Source organism: Hemitrygon akajei, chromosome 29 (genome assembly GCF_048418815.1).
Source record: "Hemitrygon akajei chromosome 29, sHemAka1.3, whole genome shotgun sequence".
NCBI lineage: Eukaryota > Metazoa > Chordata > Chondrichthyes > Myliobatiformes > Dasyatidae > Hemitrygon > Hemitrygon akajei.
Window position 1 is genome coordinate 51,776,926 of NC_133152.1, and position 18,449 is coordinate 51,795,374.

General features: G+C 44.2%; 2 protein-coding genes across 7 annotated transcripts in view; one reads left to right on the forward strand and one right to left on the reverse strand.

Annotated features, from left to right (window-relative positions):
- LOC140718523 (tumor necrosis factor receptor superfamily member 14-like) overlaps positions 1 to 18,449 on the reverse strand; it is a 530,540-nt gene that overhangs the window by 379,573 nt on the left and 132,518 nt on the right. The window lies entirely within an intron of this gene.
- The window catches only part of LOC140718518 (tumor necrosis factor receptor superfamily member 3-like), an 82,257-nt gene continuing 73,070 nt past the window's right edge, over positions 9,263 to 18,449 (forward strand). Inside the window, exons 1-2 of the mRNA XM_073032472.1 lie at positions 9,263 to 9,487; positions 14,160 to 14,377. The gene's annotated coding sequence lies outside the window, so the exon portion shown is untranslated. The remainder of the gene's footprint in view (positions 9,488 to 14,159; positions 14,378 to 18,449) is intronic.

Here is an 18,449-nt window from a genome sequence, read left to right on the forward strand (position 1 = left end):
TTAGAACATACAACACTATGAAAAAGTATATAGAGCCAGAGTACTTACCTAAGATTTTTGCATATACTGCCACAAAATAAAACAAATTTCATGACATATGTGAGAGATGATGAACCTGATTCTGATATGGGTCTATATTGTGGATTGAGAGTGGGAAGGGGCCAGGGTAAGGGAAATCATGATTGGGAGAAGGGGAAGGGAGAGGGGAGATAAGGGGGACGTGGCATTGCTAATCAGGGATAGTACCACAGCTGGAGAAAGAGTGGACTTTGTGGAGGGATTGTCTACTGAGTCAGTGTGGGTGGAAGTCAGAAACAGGAAGGGAGCTATCACTCTATTGGGAGTATTCTATAGACCGTCCAATAGCAACAGAGACACTGAGGATCAAGAGGCAGATTTTGGAAAAGTGCAAAAGTAACAGGATTGTTGTCATGGGAGTCTTCAGCTTCCCTAATGTTAATTGGCATCTCCTTAGTGCAAAACATTTAGATAGGGCAGAATTTCTTATGTATGTCCAGGAAAGATTCCTGACACAATATGGAGACAGGTGGTCTAAAGAAGAGGCCATACTGGGTCTGATGTTCGGCAATGAAACATGACAGGTGTCAGATATTTTGGTAGGTGAGTATTTTGGTGACAGTGATCACAACTCCCTGAATTTACTATTACCTTGGACATGGATAGGAGCAGACAGTACTTAATTAGGGAGGGGAAATTGTGATGCTATAACTGTGAGCATAAATCGGGAAATGCATAATGGAAATGGGAAGGTTTTTAGGGAGCACTTGCATGGGATTCTGGATATGTTTGTCCCATGAGGTAGTGAAAGGATGGTAGGGTAAAGGAAGATGGTTGGCAAAAGATGGAAAACATCTAGTCAAGCGAAAGAAAGAAGCTTGCTTAAATTTTGGGGAGCAAGGGTCAGACAGGGCTCGAGAGAGTTACAGGATAGTCAAGAAGGAGCTGAAGAATGGACTTTGGAAAGCTAGAAGCGGGGAAGAGAAGGTGAGTAAGATTAAAGAAAAGCCCCGGAGGCATTCGATATGAATGTGAAGAACAGGAGGATAACTAGAGTGAGGATAGGACCATTCAGGGATGAAAGAGGAAACAGGTTCCTGGTGTCAGAGGAGGTAAGGACCAGATGGGATATATCCAAGGCTACTATGGGAAGCAAGGAAGAGATTGCTGTGCCCTTGGCATTGACCTTTGCTTCCTCACTGGCCACAGGAGTAGTACCAGATGTTTGGAGGAAAGGATAACCCAGGAATTATCGATGGTGAGCCTAACCTCAGTGATAGGCAAATCATTGGAGGAAATTCTTAGAGACAGGATCTAGAGCACTTGAAGCATAGTTTGATTGGCAGTAATCAGCAATGGTTTGTGAGAGGCAGGTCATGCCTCACCTCACAAGCCTGATCAGATTCTTGGGGATGTGACAAAGCACATTGATGAGGGTAAATCAGTGGATATCTTCTGAGGTTAGCTTTGAGCGAGCTAGGTCTTTTCTCTTTGGAGCAAAGGAGGATGAGAGGTAACTTAATAGGCGTGTACAAGATGATAAGAGGCATAGATCAAGTGAATAGTCAGAGACATTTTCCAAGGGCGGGAAAGGCTAATAGCAAGTGCATAATTTTAAGGTGATTGGAAGAAGGTATAGGAGACATGTTTTTTTTAAACACAAAGTGGTGGGTGAGTGGAACATTTTGCTGGGGGTGGTGGTAGAAGTAGATACATTAGGGGTGCTAAGTAACTCTTAGATAGGCACACGGATGACAGAGAAATTGAGAGTTATGTAGGAGGGAAGGGTTGCATTTCCCCATGGGGATGAATAAAGTATCTATCTATCTATCTATCTATCTATCTACTAGGGTAGGTTAAAAGGGTAGCCCAACAGCATGGGCCAAAGGGCCTACACTGAGCGTTAGTGTTCTATATTCTGTTTTCTCTGTACAATTTTAACGTTATTGCTTTCCTTCCTGTAGATAGTTGACCAGAACTGCACACAATACTCCAAATTTTGCCTCTACAACATCTCATCCAACTTCAACATAATATCCCAACTGCTATGCTCAATGCTCCGATTTATGAAGGCCAATGTGCTAAAATGGCCCATTCTTTTGCCACAATGAGTATACTCTCAGGATGGAGGAGCAACACCTCATATTCCATCTAGGCAGCCTCCATCCTGATGGGCCGAACATGGATTCCTCCTTCCAGTAATATTTTTCCCTCCCCCTTCCCTCTTCTTCTATTTCCACATTCTTGCCTCTTCCCTCTCCTCACTTACCTATCACCTCCCTCTGGTGCCCCTCCTTCTTTCTTTTCACCCACAGTCTACTCTCCTCTCCTATCAGATTCCTTCTTTTCTAGCCCTTTACCTTTCCTACCCAACTGACTTTGCCTAGTGTCGTCCTCCTCCCCCTCCCCCCACATTTTAAATTCTGGTGTCTTCCCCCATTCTTTCCAGTCCTGAAGAAGGGTCTTGGCCTGAGACGTTGGCTGTTCATCCATTTCCTAGATGCTGAGTTCCTCCAGCATTTTGTGTGTGTTGCTCTGGATTTCCAGCACCTGCAGAATCTCATTATGCTAACAGCTCTCTTTACAGCCCTATCTATCTGTGATGCACTTTGAAGGAATAATGGATCAGTATTGCCAGATCCCTTTGTTTAATCACAGTCACTACTGCCCTACCATTCCCTGTGTAAGTCCTACAAACACAAGAGGAGGGGTTCTGATGAAGGATCTGATAGAGGTTCTGATGATGTTAAAATTATACAAGGCATTGGAAGGCCAAATTTGGAGTATTGTGTACAGTTCTGGTCACCGAATTATAAGAAAGATATGAACAAAATAGAGAGAGTACAGAGAAGATTTACTAGAATGTTACCTGGGTTTCAGCACCTAAGTTACAGGGAAAGGTTGAACAAGTTAGGTCTTTATTCTCTGGAGCGTAGAAGGTTGAGGGGGGACTTGATAGAGGTATTTAAAATAATGAGGGGATAGATAGAGTTGATGTGGATAGGCTTTGTCCATTGAGAGTAGGGGAGATTCAAACAAGAGGACATGAATTGAGAGTTAAGGGGCAAAAGTTTAGGGGTAACACGAGAGGGAACTTCTTTACTCGGAGAACGGTAGCTGTGTGAAACGAGCTTCTAGCAGAAGTGGTAGAGGCAGGTTTGATATTGTCATTTAAAAAAAAAATTGGATAGGTATATGGACAGGAAAGGAATGGAGGGTTATGGGCTGAGCGCAGGTCGGTGGGACTAGGTGAGAGTAAGCATTCGGCATGAACTAGAAGGGCCGAGATGGCCTGTTTCCGTGCTGTAATTGTTATGTGGTTATATCTCGGCCCAAAATATCAACTATTTACTCTTTTCCACAGATGCTGCCTGACCTGCTCAGTTTCTCCAGCATTTTTTGTGTGTTCTGTGAAAATCCTCTCAAAGAGCAAAGCCTTACACTTGTCTGCATTAAATTCTGTATGCCAATCTTCTGCCCATTTTCCAGCTGGTTTCTTCTTTGATTTTCAAAGCCAATTTCTCATTATTCTGTAAAAGCCCACCTGACTGGGTCTTGTTTTAGTCACTCTAATGTTACTAGCATTAATTGTTGGGTTTGATGTGGAGTGTGTGGGTGAAATAGAGATACAGATGTTTTAACAAGGGCAGGAAAATCAAGTCTAGAATTTGGTGCATTTGGTAATATAGCTTAATACAAAAGGTTGATTTCAGATCTGCCTTGCACATGACACGTTAACACCTTGGAAGGGTTTCAATGCACCCACTTGCATCCTGCAATAATAATAATGAAGGTCGTATCTGATTCAATTTAAAATTGTACATCATTACCATTTGACAAAGGAGAGACTTTCTAAAATATTTCCCAATGTTGACAAGTATTGTGATGGATGTAAAGCTGAGATAGTTACACTGACACACATGTTCTGGTCATGTTCTATATTAAAACAGTTTTGGAAGTCAGTCTTTTCAACAATTTCTAAAGCACACAGAATCAACTTACAACCTAATAAATTGACTGTGCTTTTTGCAATAATTCCTCAAAATATCCATGGTATTTCTGTGTCTGACCAACACGTTATTACGTTTGTTACATTGATAGCTAGGAGGGCCATCTTGTTGAAATGGAAGGATATATCAGCTCCTACTTTGTCACAATGGTTCTCTCAAGTGATGCTGTGTCTTAGCTTGGAGAAAATTAGAAGTCGAACCTTTGAACCTTTATTTGATTTTGAGAAGAGATGGGGCTCATTTGCTCTTTATTATCATTTCAGTTAACTGATAGATTTCCTCTACGATCTAGGTGTAATTTTTTTTTCTTGATATATCTTTCTTTTTTGTTGGCGGCTTGATGTTTATTTTTAGAAGCGTTTTGTATGACGCTTGGCTCCGGGGTTGTACCCCCAATGGGTTTCTTTTTTCCCCTCACTTTTCTTGCTTAGTAGGGTTTATTTTTATTTACAAAAATTTTCAATCTTTAAGATAATTTCTTTTTTTTGAGGCATTGTAAGTGTTGTTACTTCAATGTACCTGTGTTATTTTTAAATAATAATTAAAAAAATTTGAAAGGAAAGGAACTTACTGCTACTTATTTCATCCTGTGCAGTGTCCCCACCACATATCAGAGAGTGATGCAGCCAGTCAGAATGCTATCCACAGTACATCTGTAAAAATTTGCAAGTGCCTTTGGTAACATACCAAATCTCCTCAAACTCCTAATGAAATTTCTAATGACCTGCTGGGTGTTTCCAGAATGTTCTGTTTTTATTTCAGATTACTAGAATCTGTTTTTTATGTGTTAGTACATGACTGATATGCTAAATTGCTGGTGTCGTTTGATGAAAGTAGAAAGTATCAGAAGAAATTACATATCAGAAGAAATGCACAAAAAATAATTTGACCTTTCTTTAGTTCCTTCATTGGATGTGATAATGCTGATGTTGTGCATTTAATATTTCAGTAATGTTTGAGTAATATTTTAAATATATTGTTTTATTAAGCATTCTTGTTTTAAATAATTCATTATGAGCTATATGTAAAAGTATGTAAGTGGCATACGTCATCACGCCACCATGAAGTGAAAACAAATTGTGGACTATTCTCCAGGGCTCCCGTGTCCTTTTCCTTCCAATTAGTTTTATTTGTTAGTTACAAAACATACCAGCTACAAAGGCCAACAGTATTGACCATCATTCACTGCCCTTGAGTAGGTGGTAGCAAGACGGGTTTTCAAACCATTGAAATTGTATTGAAGTGAGATTGTGACCCAGTGATAATGGAGAAGCAGTTCTACATGACCTGCCTTAGTCAATAATGATCAGTGAAGACCAAAAGAATAAATTCAATAAAGATTCCATAGCCACCTACTTGAACTTTGGTGAAACCTTTGGGGACAATATCAGCTTAGCCATATATTCCTCTGTGGTTTCCTTTAAGGTCACGCCAATAGATTGGGCAATGCCTGAAGAAATCCACCTTTTAAGGTATTTATTATACAGTCAGCAATCTATTAAATTGTACTGGGGAATAACAAATGGCAAAGAAATTAAAGAAATATTTTGTATCTGCTTCATGAAAGATGAAAATATTTCTTTAATTTCTTTACCACAGAAAACCCAGAAGAAATGAATATTTATAGGAATAGATTAAATGAGGAGATGCAATAAATTAGCAAATAATAGATTAGCACTGGAGTTGTGTATGAGTGAAACCGCAAAGAGACAAATCCCCAGGACTCGATGACTTTCATGTTAGGGTTTTGAAGGAGCAGCAACAGAGATTGCCAAAGCACTTGTGTCACCTCCCAAAATTCGAGAGATTCTTTAACATCTCCCATAGTTTAGAAAATCAAATGTAATCTTGCTATTTAAGAGAGGATGAAGAGACATAGATCAACCAGATTGACATCAGTAGAAAAGAAAATGCTGGAGTCGTTAAATTTTAGGAGCTTTCGATAAGGTTATTAAAAGTAGAGTGGATCTTATTAGTGGAAGAGGATAATCCATGGTGTGGATAAACAGAAAGTGTATTATGTATAGATTGCCAGGCTCTGACAAATGTTGTGGCACAATGATTGGTGCTGGAGCTCCAACTGTACACAGCATCTATCAATGATCTGGATGAAGGATCTCAGTGTCAGAAACACTAATTTGAAGATGTGCAAATATAATCAGCAGAATGGGCTGTGAGCCAGATGTAGTGGTTTCAGGGAGATATAGGTGAGGCAAGGAAATATAATTGAAAAAGCTCAAGGTACATTTATTATCAAAGTATGAGTACATTGTACAACCCTGAGATTTGCCTCCTAACAGGCAACCATGAAAAAAAGAGCTCAACAAACCCATAAAAGACTGTCGAACACCCAATGTGCAGAAAAAAAACTAATCATGCAAACACTAAACGCAAGCAAACAGCGTTCTGAACTGAAGTCTACAGAGACTTCAGGATAGAACCAAGTAAACATTGCAGAGCAACGAGCTGACCTGGCCCGTCCCTCGCCTAGGGTCTCAATACGCTGACCTTTCAATCTGGCCCAGCGCTTACGTCTTCGTCCAAACATCGAGTTCAGTGACTTCGCCTAGATTCGGCCTGTACCCAACCTAAAAGGGTCATAGCTGAGTCATTTCATTTTTGTTATTTATTTATGATTTCAACTTAAATTCAGAGGCAAGGAATTTGCAGGTGACTCAAAGTTGGCTCCCTGGTTGATGGGTGGAAAGAAATTATCTCGTCATTTTGGGAAGAAAGGTAGCAGAAGCAAGTTAGTTCAGAAAAGTGTGAGGTGGTCAAACAAGGCAATGAAATACCCAATGAACTGCAGAAAACTGAGAAGTATGGAGAACAAAAAGGGAAGTAAATGGCTTAGCAGGAACTAGATGGTCCAAAGGGTCTTTCCCTGTGCCGTACTTTTCTATGATTCCATGGCTATAGTATATATGTCAACAGATTCTTAAAGCTGGCAAGATAGTTCTAAAGATGTTAAAACAGAAATAAAACATGGAGGTTATGCAAAGATTGTATAGGACTCTTGATGGACCATAGCTTCAGGATGCTGTATAGTTCAGGTCAACATATTACAGAAAACATGTCATTATACTGGAGAAGAGATTTATGAGAAAGTTGCTAAGGGCTGGAAATTTTCGTTATGTGGAAACATTGGGTAGGCTGGGGCAGTTCTCTTTGGAACAATGAATGTTGAGACTAGAGGCAGAAGGGGTCAAAACTGATAAGCACAAGTTAATGGTAATTCATAGAAAGATTAGAAGGGAGATGAAGACTATAACTTTCACCCACATAGCGATGGGGGACTTCACTACCTGTGAAGGTGGTAGAGGCAGAAATCCTCATTGGCTGTGTACCTTTCTATAGCTGTGAAGCTGATGGCTTTTCAGGTGCTAGAAGGTAGAAGTAAACAAAATAGTTGTTTTCAGCTGGTACAGAAATGATGGGCCTAATGGCCTCCTCCTGTGTCCAAACTTTTCTATGTTTATACATAAGAATTCCAACAGAATATTGGTGGCTCAACCGAGTGACACCGAGAGATGAAACATTCTCAAAACTAGGACCCTGCGGTAAGTGCTAATCGGGAGTATACTTAAACAATCACAGAATACGGAAAACCCATGCCAGTCAAATTCAACTGAAAAAGATTAAACAGAAAACAGGATAGTGGCTCTTGTCAAGGCAAGAATGAAAAAATTCAGGTGCTCTAGAAACCTCGGAGTCCAACACTCTCCAGCTACCTGCACGGACCCAGAGAGTTCATTAGAGTGGGACTAGGATTGAGATGAGTACTCCCTTCACTCAGAGAAGATGGTGGACCTTTGGAATTCTCTACTTCAGAAGACCTTGGAGGCTCAATCATTGAGCTCAATCAAAACAGAGATTGATAGACGTCAAGATATTAAAGAAATCCAGAGTTGTGAGAATAGTGTGGAAAAATGAATGAAGACTAAGGATTAGCCTTGATGATGAATGGAGCTAGGAGGAGGAGGAGGGAGGGAGGAAGATGATTAGTAATGTATAGAGAGACTCTTTATGGTCATCTTTCAATGCCTTGTGAATTCCCCAAGAAAAATCAAACTCTGATGAATGGTCTATAACATTCACAAGCACGAAGGCAGTAACAATTTTCCTTTGACATTCAATACTAATAATTTTAATGAACTGCATCTCACCTCCAACTAAAGTCTTGGAGATTACAACTGAACCTGAAGTAGTTACTGTGGCAGCAAGTGCTGATTGTGGCAACCATCTATTGCATTTGATAAATAAGGTCAGATTAACTCAGCTTCTAACCAAGGGGTTCCAAAACTTTTTATGCCATGGTCTCCTACCATTAACCAAGTGGTTTGTAGACAGACTCCAGGCTGGAAACCTTGTTCTAAACTATAATTTTAAACTGAATTGAGCAAAAAATATATAAAAAATCATTCCCTGTCTCTCTGTCCCTTTGCCTACCTACACAGTGAAATACTGTCTCTATACCCTTGTCCATCTACACACTGAAATACTGTCTCTGTACCCTTGTCCATCTACACACTGAAATACTGTCTCTGTACCCTTGTCTATCTACACCCTGAAATACTGTCTCTGTACCCTTGTCTATCTACACCCTGAAATACTGTCTCTGTACCCTTGTCCATCTACACACTGAAATACTGTCTCTGTACCCTTGTCTATCTACACCCTGAAATACTGTCTCTGTACCCTTGTCTATCTACACCCTGAAATACTGTCTCTGTACCCTTGTCTATCTACACCCTGAAATACTGTCTCTGTACCCTTGTCCATCTACACACTGAAATACTGTCTCTGTACACTTGTCCATCTACACACTGAAATACTGTCTCTGTACCCTTGTCTATCTACACACTGAAATACTGTCTCTGTACCCTTGTCTATCTACACCCTGAAATACTGTCTCTGTACCCTTGTCCATCTACACACTGAAATACTGTCTCTGTACCCTTGTCTATCTACACCCTGAAATACTGTCTCTGTACCCTCACCTATTTACACACTGAAAATAAAGAAAAAATGTGCAACATGAAATGAAAGGTGAGAAGTCTGAAAAAACTCTGCAGTGAGTTAATATCAGAATCAGGTTTAATATCACTGGCATACTGTATATTGTGAAATTTGTTAACGTTGTGGCAGCAGTACAATGCAATACATAATAGTTAATTTAACTACCTGAACTAATAATTAGTTAAATTAAGTAAGTAGTGCAAAAATAGCAATAAAGAAGTAGTGAGGTAGTGTTCATGGGTTCAATGTCCATTCAGAAATCGGATGGCTGAGGGGAAGAAGCTGTTCCTGAATTGTAGAGTGTGAGTCTTCAGGTTTCTGTATTTCCTTCCTGATGGTAGCAATGAGAAGAGGGCATGTCCTGGGTGATGGGTGTCCTTAATGATGGACGCTGAGTTTTTATGGCACCGCTCCTTGAAGATGTCCTGGATGCTATGGAGGTTAGTAACCATGATGGAGCTGACTAATTTTACAACTCTCTGCAGCTTATTTTAATCCTGTGCAACACCACACCCCTCCTACCTCATACCAGGTTGTGTTGCAGCCAGTTTTAATGCTCTCCACAGTGCACCTGTAGAAATTTGCGACTGTTTTTGGTGACATACCTGTGGAAGAGGATAGAGAGTTAATGATTCGCATCTGAAAAATTTAACTCTGCTCCCCTTTCCACAGATACTGCTACATCTGTTGAGTGGTTCCAGCACTTTCTGCTGTCATATCCAACACAAGTAACTGCAGCATAGCCATTCGAAGTCTGCTCACTTGTGGCAGAAGAGGCTGCACAAGATCCCGAAGGGATTAACTCTTCTTGCTGAACTATTAGCAGCTAAAATGTGAGCCCGCTGGTAAATTGATAACACCATTGGTAAACAGAATTCAGGAATGCTGTCTTCCAGGGAGAAGACAGCAACTCTGGGTTTCAGATTCAAGGTCACTTTCTGAAGCAAAACCTCCTAGAGATCTGTTGGAATATTGTGATATGGTAACCAGAGACATCAGGGCAACAATCTGAGCTTGCATATGGTCATAGAAAGGTACAGCTCTTCATCCTATCTAGTCCACTTTGAACCATTTACTCTGCCCACTCCCATCAACCTGCACCCAGACCATGGCAGCACCCTCCCCCCCATACCGCTACCATCCATGTACCTATCCAAACTTCACTTAAACATTGAAATCAAGCTCACATGCACCACTTGAGCTGGCTGCTCATTGCACACTCGCACCACCTACCGAGTGAGAAAGTTTCCCCTTGTGTTTCCGTGAGCTTTTCACCTTTCACCCTTAGCCCATGATCTCTTGAGGTAGTCCCAACCAACCTCAGTGGAAAAAGGCAGATTGCATTTACCCTATCTGTACCCCTTATAACTGTGTATACCCCTATGAGATCTCCTCTCAATCTTCTACGTTCTAAAGAATAGTCCCAACCTATTTAACCTTTCCTTATAACTCAGGTCCTCCAGATCCAGCAACATCTTTGTAAATTTTCTTTGTGCTATTTAGACTTTGTTTACATCTTTCCTGTAGATAGGTTATCAAAACTGCATATAATACACCAAATCAGGCTTCACCAATGTCTTATACATCTTCAACATAACATTCCATCTCCTGTACTCAATATTTTAATGTATGAAGGCCAATGTGCCTAAAAGTTTCTTTATGACCCTGTCTACCTGTGACACCACTTTTAATGAATTATGGACCTGTATTCCCAGATCTCCTAAGTGCCCTACCATTCACTGGTTAAGACAATGAGTTTGTATTATATGTTTGAGTTTCCAATTCAGTGCTAGGTATTTAGCGGCTTTTGCCAATTTTGCATTGGAAAGTGAGATATTGGCCATCAGACACTGCATGATGATTAGTTCCACAAGTGTTAAAATGGAACAAATGAAAGGAGGTTATAGAACATCGAATAGTACAGCACAGTACAGGCCCTTCGGCCCACAATGTTGTGCTGAACCTTAAACACTCCATATACCTGTCTGGTAGTCTCTTAAATTTCACTAGTGTAATTACCTCCACCACAGACTCAGGCAGTGCATTCCACTCTCTGAGTACATAGAACATAGAATAGTACAGCACATTACAGGCCATTCGGCCCACACTCTGCCTCCCATATAACCCCCACCTTAAATTCCTCCATATACCTGTCTAGTAGTCTTTTAAACTTCACTAGTGTATCTGCCTCCACCACTGACTCAGGCAGTGCATTCCACGCACCAACCACTCTCTGAGTGAAAAACCTTCCTCTAATATCCCCCTTGAACTTCCCTCCCCTTACCTTAAAGCCATGTCCTCTTGTACTGGGCAGTGGTGCCCTGGGGAAGAGGTGCTGGCTGTCCACTCTATCTATTCCTCTTAATATCTTGTATAAAAAACCTTCCTCTAATATCCCCCTTGAACTTCCCACCATGTCCTCTTGTACTGAGCAGTGGTGCCCTGGGGATGAGGCACTGGCTGTCCACTCTATCTATTCCTCTTAATATCTTGTATACCTCTATCATATCTCCTCTCAACCTCCTTCTCTCCAAAGAGTAAAGCCCTAGCTCCCTTAATCTCTGATCATAATGCATACTCTCTAAACCAGGCAGCATCCTGGTAAATCTCCTCTGTACCCTTTCCAATGCTTCCACATCCTTCCTGTAGTGAGGCGACCAGAACTGGACACAATACTCCAAGTGTGGCTTAACCAGAGTTTTATAGAGCTGCATCATTACCTTGTGACTCTTAAACTCTATCCCTTGACTTATGAAAACTAACACCCCATAAGATTTCTTAACTACCCTATCTACCTGTCGGGCAACTTTCAGGAATCTGTGGACATGTACCCCCAGATCCCTCTGCTCCTCCACACTACCAAGTATCCTGCCATTTACTTTGTACTCTGCCTTGGAGTTTGTCCTTCCAAAGTGTACCACCTCACACTTCTCCAGGTTGAACTCCGTCTGCCACTTCTCAGCCCACTTCTGCATCCTATCGATGTCTCTCTGCAATCTTCGACAATCCTCTACACTATCCACAATACCACCAACTTTTGTGTCGTCTGCAAACTTGCCAACCCACCCTTCTACCTCCACATCCAGGTCGTTAATAAAAATCACAAAAAGTAGGAGTCCCAGAACCGATCCTTGTGGGACACCACCAGTCACAACTCTCCAATCCGAATGTACTCCCTCCACCAGGACCCTCTACTTTCTGCAGGCAAGCCAATTCTGAATCCACCTGGCCAAACATCCCTGGATCCCATGCCTTCTGACTTTCTGAATAAGCCTACTGTGTGCAACCTTGTCAAATGCCTTACTAAAATCCATGTAGATCACATCCACTGCACTACCCTCATCTACATGCCTGGTCACCTCCTCAAAGAACTCTAACAGGCTTGTTAGACACAATCTGCCCTTCACAAAGCCATGCTGACTGTCCCTGATCAGACCATGATTCTCTAAATGCCCATAGATCCTATCTCTAAGAATCTTTTCCAACAGATTTCCCACCACAGACAAAAGACTCACTGGTCTATAATTACCCGGACTATCTCTACTAACTTTTTTGAACAAGGGGACAACATTCGCCTCCCTCCAATCCACCGGTACCATTCCCGTGAACAACGAGGACATAAAGATCCTAGCCAGAGGCTCAGCAATCTCTTCCCTCGCCTCATGGAGCAGCCTGGGGAATATTCCGTCAGGCCTCGGGGACTTAACCGTCCTAATGTATTTTAACAACTCCAACACCTCTCCCTTAATATCAACATGCTCCAGAACTTCAACCTCACTCATATTGTCCACACTGTCATCAAGTTCCCTCTCATTGGTGAATACTGAACAGAAGTATTCATTGAGGACCTCGCTCACTTCCACAGCCTCCAGGCACATCTTCCCACCTTTATCTCTAATCGGTCCTACCTTCACTCCTGTCATCCTTTTGTTCTTCACACAATTGAAGAATACCTTGGGTTTCTCCTTTACTCTACTCACCAAGACCTTCTCATGTCCCCTTCTTGCTCTCCTCAGCCCCTTCTTAAGCTCCTTTCTTGCTACCCCATATTCCTCAATAGCCCCATCTGATCCTTGCTTCCTAAACCTCACGTATGCTGCCTTCTTCCATCTGACTAGATTCTCCACCTCACTTGTCACCCATGGTTCCTTCACCCTACCATTCTTTATCTTCCTCACCGGGACAAATTTATCCCTAACATCCTGCAAGAGATCCCTAAACATCGACCACATGTCCATAGTTCGTTTCTCTGCAAAAAATCATCCCAATTCACACCCACAAGTTCTAGCCTTATAGTCTCATAATTTGCCCTTTCCCAATTAAAAATTTTCCTGTCCTCTCTGATTCTATCCTTTTCCATGATAATACTAAAGGCCAGGGAGCGGTGGTCACTGTCCCCCAGATGCTCACCCACTAAAAGATCTGTGACCTGACCCGGTTCATTATCAATACTAGATCCAGTATGGCATTCCCCCTAGTCAGACAGGAATCTGTCCTGGACACACTTAAAAAACTCTGCCCCATCTAAACCATTGCAACTAATCAGGTTCCAGTCAATATTAGGGAAGTTAAAGTCACTCATGATAACAACCGTTACTTTTGCACCTTTCCAAAATCTGCCTCCCAATCTGCTCCTTGGTATCTCTGCTGCTACCAGGGATACTGCCAATAGAATACTCCCAATAGAGTAACTGCTCCCCTCCTGTTCCTGACTTCTACTCATACTGACTCAAAAGAGGATCCTGCTACATTACCCACCCTTTCTGTAGCTGTAATAGTATTCCTGACCAGTAATGCCCCTCCCCCATCCGTTTTAAAGCACTGAAATTCAGGAATATTGAGAATCCATTCCTGCCCTGGTGCCAGCCAAGTCTCTGTAATGGGCACTAACTACATCATTAGGTTATCAGGCTCCATATAAAGCCTGATACATACATACACACATATATGGATGTGTATAATTTGAAAAAGAGTTGTTGAAGTAATTAATTACGGGTTGCATGTAAAAATGTTAAAGACGTCAAGCTATCACGTGATCGGTTTCTCTCCTCGCTTAAAGTAAACAGGAAGTTACACCGTATTTCAGACTCCTGTGTCTTCTTTGAATTACAGTAATTTAATGTTTTAAAAAAGAGAACATTGTCAACGAACCCGAGATGTCCGAACTAAAATCAAACAGCCCAGCAGGCGCGGAGTCGTCGAGTTGGAAACAGAAGCCGTAAACGGAAGAGTTCACGGTTCATAGAGTCAGCAGCGAGTGGTAATAATTGTTAAAACATCAGCAATGGCTGGCTACATCGGGAAGAGTGACGAGTTTGATTAACCAACGGGTAATCACCTCCGTGTATACCGGGTCATTGAAACTATTCTGATGAAATTTCCCTCCCACATCACCATTGAGTTTCCCGATTGAAAAATATGTAAAGGCAGCGCCCACCAAACTCAGGTCAGGCGGCATCTTTGTGTAACACTTACCCAAAAGGCTGGTATATGTCTAGGGGAAAAGGAGATCCAGCCACTCACCAACCCACCTCCCGTACACGCAGGTGCTGTGAGAATCGAGTTTATGCCTCGCGCCCGCCAACAGTATCAAACCCACAACAAATACCGTTATGAAATACACTTTAAAGAGTTTACTAAAATTAAAAGAGTATTAGGCAATACAATATATATATACAAGGAAAAAAACAAAAGGCGCCAACTTATCAAAGTTCAGTCAGTTTAGTGCACTCATTGGAGCTCAACCAGCGAACCATTCGACCCCTCGTCGCTTGCCTCCGACTTCCACATCTTCCACCTCGGACTCCCCGGTGATCTTCCGAGCGCACGTCCACCTCCCTCGGCGTCTTCCTCCCGACTCCCTTCACACCACAAGCCCGCGCAACCCCTCCCCCAAGTTCCCAGCCTCACAAAACACAATAACATTCCCCATTGATTAACAAATGAATACAATTACCATATCAGCCATTCTAAAGCGAAACAACGGCGAGAGAAACACTTATCAGACAAAGAAGCATTCCTACTCGTAACAAACCAAAGAAGCCATTTTGAGTAACATACACAGGATATTGTACATTCTCTCCCCACCAGCAAATGTCATGCCCTCATGGCATTACTAAAGTTCCCCAAAGCTTCTTGCAACACACAAAACCGAACCCAGGTGCAGAAAGCAGTGACATAACTACCCAGAGCAGTAGAAATCACACTTGGTTCTCCTGGTACCACATATGTCAACCGCTCCGGGGGGGCGCCTAATTCTCTGAGATCTCCATACCCCTTCTGCCCCACTGGGCTCCCTCTCCACCTGCGAACCCACTGTCTCGAACACCCCAGGTCTTCCTGACAGACCCTCACCCCCTTCCTCACGGGGGTCCTCCCTCACCTGAGATCTCTCCGGCTCACGCTCGGGTTCCACCCTCTCTCCCCCCAACACTGGCTGCCTCTCCATCTGACCATCAACACCTTCCCTCCTCTCACCCAATTCAGTATGGGAAGGGCCAGGAGCCTCCTCTTCTGGTACTGGAGCGCCAGCGAATGGGAACAGGGGCCACTCATCTGAGTCATCATCTTCCGAATCAGTAGCCATTTCCGGGCGAGGGACCCGTCCCCGCTCTTCAGCAGCGGTCTCTTCCCTTTCTCTGCGCCCTCGCAGAGTCCTTGTACTAGGCGTAACCTCCCACTCTGGCTCCGTATCCACCCGCACCGCTTGACCCAGCGGCAACAGGTGATTCCGATGGAGTACCTTGATAGGCCCTTTCCCATCCTCAGGTTTTACCCGGTAAACTGGCAGGTTTGGCATCTGGCTCTCTATTACATAGAGGCTGGCCGCCCATCGATCTGCCAACTTGTGCTTACCAGGGAGTCCCAAATTCAGTAAAAGGACCCGGTTGCCCGGCAATAATTGGACAAACTTCACCTTTTGATCATACCGCATCTTATTCCTCTGATTTTGTTTGGTGGCCGCCGCCTCGGCCAACTCGTACGCCCTCTGTAACTCCCTCTTCATGTTGGACACATACTTTAGATAGGACTTCCCGGGTAATTCACCCACTTCACCCCCAAAACACGTCAATGGGCAACCTCGCTTCCCGCCCGAACATCAGATAATAGCGCCCACTTTCTGGGGTCTCGGCCAGGTGGTCACGGCCTCTATCTTGGTTGGATCAGTAGCCACTCCCTCTCGCGAAATGATATGGCCAACGTAGCTAACCGACGACTTGCAGAACTGGCATTTGTCCAGGGAAAGCTTCAACCCTTCTTCATTAAGCCGGCCCAACACCTTCAACAGCCTCTCCTTATGTTCCTCCAAAGTCGATCCAAACACTATCAAATCGTCCAGGTACACCAGCACCTCTAACAGATTCATATCCCCCACAGTTCTCTCCATGAGCCTCTGGAAGGTGGCTGGGGCTCCCGATATGCCTTGGGGCATTCGTTCAAACTGAAAGAACCCCAGCAGGCAGATAAAAGCGGTCTTCTCTTTATCGCCCGCACTCATCGGGATCTGGTAATACCCACTTCTTAAATCCAGCACACTGAACCACTTCGCACCGCTCAGGCAGGCCAACGCATCCTCGACTCTTGAGACAGTATATTGATCAGGGACAGTTTGCCGATTCAACGTCCTGTAGTCAACACACATGCACACTCTCCCATTCTTCTTCCGTGCCACCACTATTGGGGACGCATAAGGACTTCGGGACTCAGCTATGATTCCGGCCTCCTTCAACTTGCACAAGTGCTGCCGCACGTCCTCAACATCTGCCGGAGCCAGCCGCCGGGATCTCTCTCGGAACGGGGTGTCCTCCATCACCCGGATGGTGTAGCGAGTGCTTTTGGAGCAGCCAACATCAAACTCGCCCCGAGAAAAAACAGCTTCCATCTTCAGCATCTTCTCCACTAGCCTGTGTTTCCACTCCGGCGACACAGGGGAATCCCCGAAGTTAAAGACTTCAGCGGTCAGCTCCCTTTGATGCTCCGATCCCTCCCCGTTAGGGGTCCTCACTGGTGCGCTAGACATTACCGTCACCGGGAACAGATGTGCCAGCGGCATTCCTCTCTTAAAGGTGATTTCTCTTGCCGTGGTGTTCCTGACACTTATAGCTATACGCCTCGCATGTACCACCCCTGGTCTCTGCACTTCGGGCCTCACCAGCGCCCCCGCCGGAAATCGTGTCTCCCCTTCAAGATCGTCCGGGGCGTCTACTAACAGGGCTTCACCCGTCGGCACTCCTGGGAATCTGGGGGTCCCCATCACTAGTGCTACCTCCCCGGGTCGGATCACTTTGGGCCTCGCCTGCGTACACCACACCGTCCCTCGTTTACACTCCGGGTCCAGCCCTAGGGAGGCAACCCCTTCTTCGAGCACCGCTCGAAACACTGGATGCACCGAGAGGGTCTCCAGAAAGTCTTCCCCACTTTCTCCTCGCTTCCCGCCTGAACGATGGAGGTGGGCCTTTCCTATAAGCCTGCCGGATAGTCCACGCCACCTTGTCCTCCTCCAGAGAGCCACTGAATATCTGACTCATCCTCACGCTAGCCACGTCAGGCGCCTTCACTACCCCCCGGCGCCACAGCCCTGAGAGCATCCCCTCCATCCTAAATATGTACTCGGAGAGCTTTTCCCCTCTCCATTGTTCCAGGCATTGGAACTCTGCTAAAAGCAGCCAGGGTTCCCCTGACAACCCAAACGCTCCCTCCAAAACTTCTATACATTCCTCCACTGAGGCCCCAGGCTTCTCAGTTTTCAACTCCCGGACTGTTTTGGCTGCTAAACCCCTCAAACTTCCCACCAATCGCTGCCTCTTCTCCACCTCCGAGCCTGGCCACTCCTCTAACATCAAGGACGTATGCTCGATCCAGGTCTCATAGTCCACCTCCCCGTCCGGAGTAGGCTTGGCTCCGGTCTAAAGTATGTGTCCGACATGAAGAGGGAGTTACAGAGGGCATACGAGTTGGCCGAGGCGGCGGCCACCAAACAAAATCAGAGGAATAAGATGCGGTATGATCGAAAGGTGAAGTTTGTCCAATTATTGCCGGGCGACCGGGTCCTTTTACTGAATTTGGGACTCCCTGGTAAGCACAAGTTGGCAGATCGATGGGCAGCCAGCCTCTATGTAATAGAGAGCCAGATGCCAAACCTGCCAGTTTACCGGGTAAAACCTGAGGATGGGAAAGGGCCTATCAAGGTACTCCATCGGAATCACCTGCTGCCCCTGGGTCAAGCGGTGTGGGTGGACAAGGAGCCAGAGTGGGAAATGCCTGAGCATAGCGAGTGTAATGATCGGTGATGACTAAGACATTCGCGGTGTTGCTGGTGTCAGGCTCAATTGACAGAAAATCCATACATACCAGGTCCAGAGGTACCCACTCTCAGGGGCGACCAGTGCAGTGGGTTGGGAG